Here is a 12,197-nt window from a genome sequence, read left to right as displayed (position 1 = left end):
AGAGGGGAAAGTTTCCTTTCCCGGGGGGAGCAGGCTTAGTCTAGAATCCCACTGTCTAACATGGTAATCACTTGTCTCATGAGGCTGCTAAAACTTTAAAAAATTAAAATTAAATCAAATTAAGTTGGTGTAATCCCAGAACTTGGAAGGCAGAAGCAGGAGGATGATAAATTCAAGTTCTACCTTGGCAACTTCGTAAGATCCCATCTTACAATAAAAAATAAAAATGGAGCCGGGCGTGGTGGCTCATGCCTGTAATCCCAGCACTTGGGAGGCTGAGGCAGGAGGATCATTGTGAGTTTGAGAGCAGCCTGTGCTACAAAGTGAGCTCAAGGCCAGCCTGAACTGCATAGAGAGACCCTGTGTCAAAAGACAAAAAAAAAAAAAATGGGCTGAGAGGGGAGCCCCATGTAAGGTCTTGGGTTCAAATTCAGTGCAGTCTCCAATGAGGGAGACAGAGAGGAATTAAAGATGAAGTCTCAGTGCTCATGCTCAGTTGCACTGGCCACATGTAAGTGACAGAGTGAGGCTGGTGGCTGGTACCTTGGTCACCTTCCCCCCCTCCCCATAGAAAGCTCTAGGAGTTCCCGGGGAACCAACCTGCCCCTCGAGGTCAGGCTGTTCCTACCGCGGCACAGGTCTATTATTATGCTGAGCACTGGTCTTCACACCCGGGGTGAAGAAAAGGAGAAAATCAAAGAGATGAGAGAATGGGAAAAAAGCCATCCAACCGTGATAATAATTATCTGGCATGCTGTAAGTACTCATTACATTTTATAAAAAATACGTAACTGCCTCTAATGAGCATCTACTGAGTGCCAGGTACTTTCTTGACTGCAATATCTGACATATCTCTATTTCAGAGAAACAAGAGGAGCAGGAAAGAAGGTTTCTCAGCCATGCTCTCCTCTGGTGAACAGCACAGTAGGCGGTGGGCCCCTTTCAACTCCAACCCACCATGGACCTGCCGCCATCGGGAAGAGACCTCGGAGTGCGTTGGGCCCCTGCTTTCGAAACTGTCTGTGAACTCTGCAGTGGTGCAGTTCCCTTTATGCAGGAATCTCTTCTTCCTCCCTGGGGTGAACTCCTACTCAAACATCAACACCCTTTCCCAAGAAGTCTCTTGACTCCTTTGCACAGCCCAGCCCTCATCCTGTGCTGAACTCCTGCATTTTCTGCCTGTCATTCTTCCTAGTGATGGTGCGACCATCTCATTTTAGCCACGATATGTTGGACAGAGCCTAGCACATCACGGGTACACATGGGCTGGAAAAGAGTTGGCAAAGCTAACATCATGTGAATTCTGTGTGTGGAATTCTAGGTGTCCAGGGGAGAATCTGGGCAGACAGCATCATGATCAAGTGATCAAGATTGGTATCACCAGTAACGGCGCCTTTCAACCCCAGGGCTCCAGGGCATGAGGAGATCAGGGTGTCTTTGCTGCTGTGAGGTCCCTAACCCTAAAGAGAACACTTGGAGAACACCAGGCAAATCCAACTGAAGGTCGTTCTACAGGCTCAAGGGCCCACACTCCTCAAAAGAGTCAAGGTCACAAAGGTCAAAAAAGTCCAAGGAGCTGTCAGGGTCAGAGTCACCAGGGAGCCGAGACACTAACGGCAGAGTGAGACCCCAGAGCAGAGAGGACATGGCAGAGGCATCGGTGTACACTGAACACATCCAGATTCGTTCACAGGAAAGTGGCAAGATTACCTCACGGCTTTGATCTGCCCTTCCCCCTTCAAGCGCTGGGCCTTGACCCTAAGGTCTTCGTACTGACTGAGCTATATCCCCAGCCTCGCCCTGCTTTTTGTGTGAGATGGGGCTCAAGCCTGCAATCCTCCTGCCTCAGCCTTATCATCCCTCCATATGTGTCTGTGTCTAAATTTTCCCCTTTTAATAAGAGCAACTGAGCTGGCTGTGGTGGTGCACACCTGTAATCCTGGCACACAGGAGGCTGAGGCAGGAGATTGCCATGTGTTTGAGGCCAGCCTGGGCTACATAGGAAGACCCTCTCTCAAAATAAAAAACAAAACAAAAGAACAACAACAGTGACATAATGAGTTCAGAGCCAGCCTGGACTACATAGAGATCCTGTCTCAAATGAACACCAAATAGACAAAACCAAAAAACTCCAGAAAGAACACCAGAAAGTCATGTTGCAGGAAGGGCCCATTCTGATTCCCTTGTCTTAGAACTGATCTCCTGTACAGTCCCTGTTTTCAAGTAAGACCACGTCCACTACCAGGGATAAAGACTTTGGGGAGCATCATTCAACCCCATTAATACAGCCCATTAAGGCTCAATCCTGACTCCTCCTCCACAAGGGTCCTGATGGCTTGGGCCTTGCCAGTGTGTTTGCTGGCTCTCCATGGCCTCTTCCTCTGGTCCCGATTCCACGGAGGGCTGTCTCGGTATCTTTGTCTATGCTTTGTAATTGTCCTAGACGATGAACAGGCCGGGGCCAAGCAGGGCCTCAGGTATACTCTCTCTCTCTCTCTCTCTCTCTCTCTCTCTCTCTCTCTCTCTCTCTCTCTGTCTGCCCCCACAGTGCTTTGGCATAAATAAGGTACTCACTGAGCTTTCAGCATTACCTAATAAATCTGCCCATCATTGACGGAGCGCCATCTAAGAACAAGCCCCGTGCTGGTCCTCGGGGACAGAGCGGGCGAACAGGCCAGACAATACCTTCTCCCGGGGACCTGACAGCCCAGCAAGCAGAGAAACGCAGTAAGCAGGATGAGTAACGCAGGCGGTGACACATGCTAAATTTGGTGGCCATAAAAGAGCGCCACAAGCTGGGTGGCTCAGAACAATAGAAATTTATTGTCTCAGAGTTCTGGAGTCTGACAGGGAGGTGTCGCAGGGCCGCGCTTCCCCTCCGGGACCTGGAGGACAGAACCCTTTTCTGCTTCTCCCAGCTTCTGGTGACTGTCACACTGTAGCTCGTACCAACACTCCAGTCTCTGCCTTCCCCGTCACACAGCCTCGTCCCCATAGGGACGGATGTCTTCACATGACATCCTTATCTATCTACGTGTTTATCTGTTGTCTTTTGGGACGGGGTCTCACTATGCAGTTAGGCTGATCTCGAATCACTTTGTAGCCCAGGCTGGCGTTGAATTCACAAGGATCCTCCTGCCTCAGCCTCCCCAGTGCTGGGATCACAGGCGGGCGCCACCATGCTTGCCAATGTTCTCTTTTAAATAAAGGCTCCAGTTGTACTAGACTCAGGGCCCACCCCGCTCTAGTATGACCTCATCTTAACTAACCACATCTTCCTCGACCCTGTTCCCAAATAAAGCAGGGAAGAAATCAGAGTAAACCGTCTACGCTTTACTTTCTAAAGAGAGACGTGCGATGTGAGTGTTCTTCCTCACACCGGCTGAGGGTTAAACCACAGCTGTCCCACAGACTCGCACAAAACAGCTGAAGTCAACAACATCACTTTCAACACCGAAACCCGGAGCAGCTTCCTTACCTAACCCATCAAATTGCTGCAGCTTAAGATTTCTGTCTAGCCGGTGAATTGCTTCAAAAACAACCTTTCTGCAAAAAGCAAACAAAGGAAACAATAACCACAAAACTCTCCTGAGCTGGATGGGAGACACTCAGGGCTGCCCTGACTACTATCCCCCAACAGCAATTGTTTTTAATTCAGCCTAAGGCTTCCCACTGTGCTACACCCCCAGCTAAAGGCTGAGGTGCCCACGCTTTTTTGGAGGACACACAGCTCACCCACTCACACACCAGCAGGTGAAACCTGAAGGAGAGGGAGGGCCAGGAAATGGTGGGGTGAAGGGCTGCTCCCCTCCATGGGGTGGCCTGGGAGGACACCAGGGCGCAGGGGACACATGAGTCACAGCCCAGGGCGGCTCCTTACAATGCCTGCCTAGTAGTGACAAGCCTGGTTTGCATTGCCAGCTTCCCCTGGTGGGGCCGAGGTATTTAAATTGTTTATTTTTCCCTCTTCACTTCCTGGTTGGAAAGTGGTGAGATTAAGCAGGCGTAGCTTTCCTGAGAACCCAGGAATGTCTGAGAAGGCTTCCGCTGTGTCTAATTCACTAAATCAGCAGCCCTGAGAAGCCCAGGCAGCTGAGGCCGGGAAGCCACTCGAGCCCAGCTCCGGGGAGTCTGGGGCCTCTGCCAAGTGCTCAGAGGGTCACAGCCCACACCCTGCGGCCTTGATTTAGAATCTAATGTGCACAAAAAAAAAAGGAGCTTGGGTCACAATGTGCAGGTCACTGATTCCCACACCCTGAGCCCCGGGGAGGCCAGAACCCAACCCAAAAGGCAGAATATCTCCTCTCTCAAGGGTTACTGCCATCCTGACCCCCGACACCTACATTAGCTCTTCCTGGCCTGGCTTCCTTCGCTTGGGACAGGTTCTACCCCGGTGGTTTATTCTCCCTGTGTAACAGCAGGGCCAGGGAACCCCAGCCTGGGGCCAGACCTAACTGCTGGCTCCTTGTGCAAATAAAGTTTTATTGGAACGAGGGGCGCCAATCTACTCACTGCTGTGGATGGGTCTATGGGCTGGCAGCAGGCACCACATGGCTCACAAAGACAAAAATATTTCCCACCTGGCACTGAGCAGAAAAAGATGGGTTTGGCCCTGCCGGATGGCATTCCATTCTGCAAATATGATACCATCATTTGTCCTTCCACAATAGGTATTTTCAGTGTGGGGTATTTTATCATGGACCACAAACATTGTAGATAGGGGTGCCAAACACTTTCTGTAAAGTATCAGGTAGTAAATATTTCAGACTAGGAGGTTACATAAACTCGCTCACATAGTATTATTTTTCTTTTTTACAACCCTTTGGAAGTAGAAACCTTACTCTAGCCAGCCATGGTGGTGCACACGTGCAATCCCATCACTCAGGAAGCTGAGACAGGGGGATCACTGCAAGTTTGCAGCCAGCCTAGGCTGCACAGTGAATTCAAGGCCAGTTTGAACTACACTGTGAGACTCTGTGGGGTGGGGGTATAGAAAGCGCTCTTGTCCGTGTACCATAAACCACAGGATGCAAACAGATTTGTGCTCAGATGCAGCTGGCGGATCCTTGCTTCGGTACACAGGGCTTGGCAAACACACGCCGTATTGTTGGGTCCAACAATGTCCACTGTTTATAACAAATGTTTCCTCATTCCCTTTTCCGCTACTGAATGAAATTTAAGGGAATGCAGCCTGTCTGCATGCACAATGTTTTAAATCAAGTGTGAAATAAAGGAGAAATACATAATTTATAACGAAACATGAATTCCAGGGTCTGTTGACAAATTGTGCTAAGCTATTCACAAATATTTAGTTTTCCTCTTCTGCATACATAATAGTTGCACTTCCTGTCACGTGACTTGAGCGGGCCAATGAAATACGAGTGGAAATCTGTGCAGTTACTGGGAGGAAGCAAGCAATTACTTCCTTTCCTCTGCTCAGTAATTTGTAGCAAGACTCATGAGATGTTTCATCCACCTGGGTTTCACAGGCAAGACTGTGACTGAGGTGCTGTGGCAGGGCCCTCAGCTGGCTACGGGCATTGGCATGAGAAAGAAGTCTTTCTTTGTGTTTGATGTCCCTGGGACTTGGGTATGTTTGTTACTCCACATGACCCACCTCATTCTGACTGCTGTAGGCTTGATTGTGATCAGATCAGTGATTCTCACTGTTGCGTCCCTTGGGGAGCACTTGGCAAGGCCTGAAGGTTGACCATTGAGTGTTGTCGAGACGGTGGGAAGCTCTACTGGCACCTAAGGGGCAGTACCCAGCAATGCTGCTCAATGTCCCACAGTACACAGGACAGCACCCCAAAGGAAGACTCAGCTGGCCCTGAGTGGCACCAGGGCTGAGGCTGAGAAACTGCCCCAGGGCCTTATGCCCAGTGCATCAGCCACTTAAGAAGCTTGGCAGAAATATGCAGTCTCAGGCCCCAACCTGACCTTGAAATCATGCCGCCTCTGAGCCACGTCCCCAGGGGATTTGTGTGTACATTAAAGTGTGAGAATCACTGGCCCAGATCGTGAAGCAGCCAGGGTTTGCACACTGCTACAGTTTTCAAGGAAGTGACAGCTGTAACCCAGCCCGATTTCGGGACTTAAGTGGTCGACCACCGTACCACACAGCAGGCTTGGCTGGCAAGGGCAGGAGTTTCTCTGGCTGGTTGTCAGCTCCCACCATCCCCTAAACAGGGCACTGACTCTTGGGTCTTCAGATTGAGCTACATCCGTAGCCCTTTTTACTTTGATATGGAGTTGCTGAGTTGTTAAACTGCCCAGAACTTGTGACCCTCCTGCCTCAGCCTCCCAGAGTGCTGGGATAACAGGTGTGCGCCATCGTGCCCCTCTGGGAGTCAGCTCTTGGTGGCGGCCCTCACAGTAGGATGACATCTTCTCTCAATGCAGCAGCTGTGCCTGGGATAATCAATAGAAACTCAGGCCGGGCAGTAAACATTCTGTGTTATATGCAAAATGTTCTTGCATTTTTTCCAATGGATTTGGCTACTTTCAAATCGTGGTGTAACCCACACCATCAAGTCTGTCACTCTGAAGTGTGCCGAGCAATGCTCTTCACAAAGGGAGCACAGCACCGGGGCCACCACCCAGACCAGATGCAGGATGTGCGCGGCCCCTTGGAAGGTCCTGGCAGCACTCCCACCCACCCTCCACACACAGGCCTGCATCTGTCTCCGGACTGAAAACCCCAGGGACAGGCACGATGCGCCCGGTGCTGTGCGACTGGCTGCTCTCACTCTGCAAAATACGTGAGACTCACTCGCCGTGTCTCATGTCTCAGGGGCTCATCCTGTGGGATCACTGAATGTCCAGCCTCACAGAGCCGCCCAGCCTATGTGGCCATGCACCTGTCCAGGGACAGGAGCTGTTTCCAGTTACCACTACCAAGCATGAGGCTGCTGCAAAGTTTCTCTTCACTCTGTCATTGAAATTTCATTGAAATGAAATTTACCAAATCCATTTGACCTGGCTTTTCCCCTTCTAGGTATGGCCTTGAAAAGTTAAAGACATCATATTGCAGTGATCCATGCACACCCATGTTTATAGCAGCACAGCTTGTAATGGCCAGAATCTGGGAACAGCTGATCCGTCTATCAGCTGGTAAATGGATAAGGGAAATGTGGGTTTTACACACCTCGAAGTACTACTCTGCCATAAAGAAGGATTGGCTTGAGTCATCTGTAGGCAAAGGAATGTACCTTGAGACCGTAATGCTTAGTGAAAGAAATCAGACCCACAAGCTTGAATATCACATGGTGGATATTCAGATGGAGGAGCACAGAGTACAAATAATTTACAGAGCAAAATGAAAGACAGATCACAGGTGGCAGGGAGGTAAGATCTTTTGCAAATGGGAAGGGATCTAGAGATAGAGGAAAAGGAGGGGTGAGGAAGAAAAATAAAGAGGGCTGGGATGGGACCAGGACCTTCCCTGACTCCCCGAGGTGAGTGTCTTCATTGTGGATAGCAAACAAGCACTAAATAGTAAACAAACAACATAAAAGGCTCAGACAATGTCTTTTAGGGAACATAAGCTTTCATCTCTCCAGGGTCCATCCTAGGCGCGACATCAGGGGTGACAGGGGTGACAGCAGACAATTCTGTTTAGACATCAGAGCAGCTGTCCTTCCGGCCCAGCCCCTGCTGCGGTGGGTGTCCCCTTGGTCCCCATCCACGTCAACACTTGGAATTGGGAGTGGCTTTTCTTATAGCCATTCTGAAGGAAATGACTATCAGCTCTAAAAAGCTGTATGGGTGTCAGAAGTGGCCTCTGACCATGGAAAACCCAGCACCATCGCCTCAGAGTGACTTCCCAAGGGACACACTTCACTGTCACTTTTAACAGCCCCAAATGCAGCCAGGCGTCATGGTGAAGGCCTGCAATCACAGCATTCTGGGAGGCTGAGGCAGGTGGATCACAAGCCGAGCCCAGCCTCAGCAACTCAATGACTTAGTGAGGTCCCCTGTGTGTGAAAATAAAAAATAAAAGTGGATGGGGACGTAGCTCAGGGTCTCGGATTCAACCCTCAGGGCTGAAAAGAAACAAAGGAAAAGGCCAGATCCTGCCGCTCAAAACCACGCCTCGGACCTCTCTACATCAGCCATTTACTGTGCACTTTGTAGGTGGATTTTTCTTTTCTTTTCTTTTCTTTTCTTTCGAGGTTGAGATCATGCCTCCTGTCTCAGAGGACAGATGGTAATTAGTTCCCATGCACTGCACGATACGGTTAGCTTTTTTGCTTTTCTTTCTTAATCAGCCCTGTGCCCTGAAATTCCAGGCAGGGCACTATGAGCGCAGAAGGTCCTCCATTTCTTCAGAGGCTGCATAGGGTCAGGGTGAGGGTTAGGGTCCCTTTGTAGAGCCTGTTTCTGCACATAAACTGCCCCTCGTAAAGACTCCCGTGATATTTTCAGGCATACAAGACCGATAAGAAATAAATAGTTGTTTCTCTTCAATTTTTTTTTTTTTTTAAACAGGACAGACTGCCTCTCACTCATAGCTACCCCGCCCGGCCTTCTGTTTCAGTTCTAATGCAGAGGCTGGCACAATGTGTGCCATGAGCAGCTGCCTGTTTTAGTAAAGAAAGCTTTTCGGAGACATGTAGTGGTGCAGGTTGGTAAGCCCAGGACTGTGGGAGGCTGAGGCAGGAGGATCACGAGTTGGAGCTCAGCCTGGGGAACTTAGCGATTTGGTGAAATCTTGTCTCAAAGTAAAACATAGAAGGGGCTGAGGCTATTGCTCAGTGCAAAGGCCTGGGTTCAAATCTCAGTACCATAACCAATCAGTATTTTAAAAAGATAAAATTTGGCAGGAACATATCTGCAACCTTAAATTTACATGTGACTGACTGCGTGCAGGACAAGAACTTTGCAGGGCCGTGGACACACACACTCCTCGAGGGGCATAGCCAAAGTATTTACTGTTGGGGGCACCAAACAGAAACCTTTGCCCACGTTCACATTTTGGGAGAGTCTGTTGCTCCTAATAAAGATCGATGGGGGCTGGGAAATGAGTCAGGGAACAGGCACTGGGACAAAGGGGCAGAGACCTACAGAGAGCAGGATGCAGGCCAGACAGAGGGACAGCCGCAGTCCTGGCCCAGCACAGGCACAGGCAGGGGCGGCACCCGTAGGACCCCAGGAAGCCCCAGCCCCATTCTCCAGGCTCTAAACAGGCCGTGACAGAGGCCGGGCAGGTAGGTGTGGGTGTGTGTCACCTGTGGCTGTGTGCACCCCTGACCTGGGGACCCAGCTGTCTTAGTGACAGGCTGTGGTGCTTGGGGCCACCTAGGCTGTCTCCAGCTGGTGCTCACAGCCAGGGTCACAGCTGTGCACACACAGGTCATGTGCCTGGGCACCCATTTCTTGTGCTCCGAGGACTCGTGGCCAGCGGCCAGCTCTCTGGGGCCCTGCCGAGCGGATTCCCAGGTGGCCGTTGCTGTCCACCCTCACTAGCTCTGCACCTGCAGTGTGGCCAGCCTGGGGCGGGTGGCAGGAACCCTTCTCCCCTGGTGCTGTCCCTGCCTCTAATTCCCTGTCCTCTGCTGGGCTCGCGGCCAAATCCTCCTGCCATCCCCAGATTCCTTTCTGCTCGATCACACCAATGCCAAGCTGCCCTGGGTGCCGTTCAGCAGGGCTTTGCAGAGCAAGACCTCTCTCTCGATCTGTGACCTGTGCCACCTGGTACAAGCTACTCTGCCTCTCTAGGCCTCAGTCAAGTGGGGATTTCAGTACTTAAAAGTAGCCTGTGGGTTCAGTGTCACAAAGCAGTAAACACATCCCGCAAGGCAGTAAACACATTCCTGTGAATTGTTTTACAAGGTTCTGGAGCCCTGGAAATCCTTCAGAAATAGAAATGTCACAGCAACAAGCACAACTCTCTATAGTCAGAAACTCAGTCTGGGTGTGATGGCGTGGGCCTATCATCCCTTCACTCAGGAGGCTGAGGCAGGAGGATCATCATGCGTTCCAGCCCCGCCCCGCCTACATAGTGAGTTCAAGGCCAGCCTGAATCTCACAGTCAGACCCTGGCCTCCGCCTCCTGCATGCTGGGATGACAGGTGTTCGGCTCCACATCTGGCGAGGGGGGATTTCTCTGACTGGCTTAGTTATTCTCTGAGCCCCCCCCCCCAGCCTTATGACACAAGTTATCTGAGTCCTTCGTTCCCCAAACTCTCAGGGGGCACCATGGTGGCAGTGAGAACCACTCACAAATATGTCCCCTCAGCCTCTGTGTGGGCACGAGAAGCTCTCGCTCGGAGAAGCTGGGTGTGGCTTCGTGGCCCAGCTGGGTCAGCGAGCAGCTGTCAGCTGTGGGCAGAAGCTGTCAGCTGTGTGTCAGGCGACTTCAAGGTTTCCAGTTGCCCTCTGCCAGAGTGGAGACGCCCCCCCCCCCGACCACGGAAGGAAGTGTCACTTCATGTTGTTTGCTACTTGGGCTACTTGTTTCAGCAGCAAAGCCCAGCTTGTGCTGACCGATGCATGCGTCTTTCCCATCCTCTCAACCTGCTGGACTCCAGGTCCACAGCCAAATAGCCTGTTTTCTTTCTTTCTTGCCCCACAACTCCAAGGGGTTCCTTTCTACCTCCCATTTTCAATAATCTTAAAAATTACCCTGGTACAGTAATTAGGTGAACCAGAATTTTCAGTTCACAAAACTTACAAATTGCCAGTGTTTATTTATTTTTAAATTTTTTTTTCATTGATTTAAGTATTGATTGATTTTTGTTTGTTTGTTTGAGATAGGGTCTCTCTATGCTGTTCAGGCTGGGCTTAAGCTCACTTTGTGATCCACCTGCCTCAGCCTCCCAAGTGCTGGGATTACAGGCCTGAACCACCATGCCTGGCTAATTGACTTTTTGGAGATAGGATCTCACTGTGTAGTTCAGAGTAGCCAAATTGGTTCCGCGCGATGACTGTGTCTTCCGACCTGAATTTGGGCCTGAGGGTTCGGGGCGCTGAAGCTGAGGGTCATGGGTTCTGTTCCCTAGGCCCCGGTCCTTCTTAGAGACTCAGGGCCACAGGGGTCAGAGCAGGAACAGGAAAAGGCTGTGAAGTCAGCATCTCAGGCTCTTCTCTCAAATTATGGCCCCCACTCATACTGTGTGTTAATAACAGTGACGATACAGCAGCCAGATGATTGCCCCGAGTGACCCTGGGAAAAGCGGGTGTAAGCAGCCGAGGCCAAGGCCACTGTCGCAGGACCAGGGAGAGAATTTTTCTCGGGTGTGAGCGCCCCCTTCTGATGCATTTGCCCCGTAGCACCCCGAGGGACGCTGTCCACCACTAATTCCCAGCCAACGGAGTCAGGCATGTAAGTCAACTCCAACAATGCTCTAGGACTCCTCTGTGGGCCAGACCAGCGAGATCCGAATACAATACAGTGGGACTGTGGGTATACTGGCGCACACGCTCGGGTCAGCCCCACAACTCAGGAGGCTGAGGCAAGAGGATCGTGTGTTCAAATCCCGCCTGGGCAATTTAGCAAGACACTGTCTCAAAATAAAACATTTTAAAAGGGCGAGAGATGGAGCTCAGTGTGAAGGCTCTAGATTCAATCCTCAGTACCTAGAAAAAGACAAAAACTGAGAAGGCAGAGCTTGGGGTGCAGCTCAGCAGAAGAGCATTGGCCTATCACACTTGAGATTCTGGGTCCAATCCCCAGCACCACAGACCAAAGCAAAACAATCCCCCCAGCCCCTCTGCAGCTGGCGAGGTCGGTTGTGATTTCATTTTTTCATGTTGTTGGGTTCACCATTTCCTGTCCCCTCCCATCCCTGCTAGACTGATCCTTGCACCCCACATTTTGGCAGGCGCTTGGGATCAGGTGACCGTGTCCTCCATGCAGACCTGGACCCTGGCTGTTCCCCTCAGCTCTGTGTCTGGTACCCACAACAAAGCCTGGGACGTGGTACGGGTTCAATAAACACTAGAGAAACTGATGAATTTCAGCGCTCGAGAACAGACACCGTTTTTCTCAGCTGTGCTGGGCTGGGAGGCCCTCCGACAGCGCCTGACCCCTAGGAGGTGTTTAAGGAGGTATTGGAAAAGGGGCTGGGGATTTAGCTCAGTGGCATAAGTACCTGCCTTGCAAACAGGCAGCTGTGAGTTTGATCTCCGGTACCGATAAAAATGAAAAAAAGACAAAAAAATTTTTTAAAAAAATAACGTATTGAGGAAATGAA

Source organism: Cavia porcellus, unplaced genomic scaffold (genome assembly GCF_034190915.1).
Source record: "Cavia porcellus strain 051 isolate PalLab524CR breed Dunkin Hartley unplaced genomic scaffold, mCavPor4.1 scaffold_7, whole genome shotgun sequence".
NCBI classification, from domain to species: domain Eukaryota; kingdom Metazoa; phylum Chordata; class Mammalia; order Rodentia; family Caviidae; genus Cavia; species Cavia porcellus.
The sequence above is the reverse complement of the archived record's forward strand: the minus strand, read 5'-3'. Positions refer to the sequence as shown.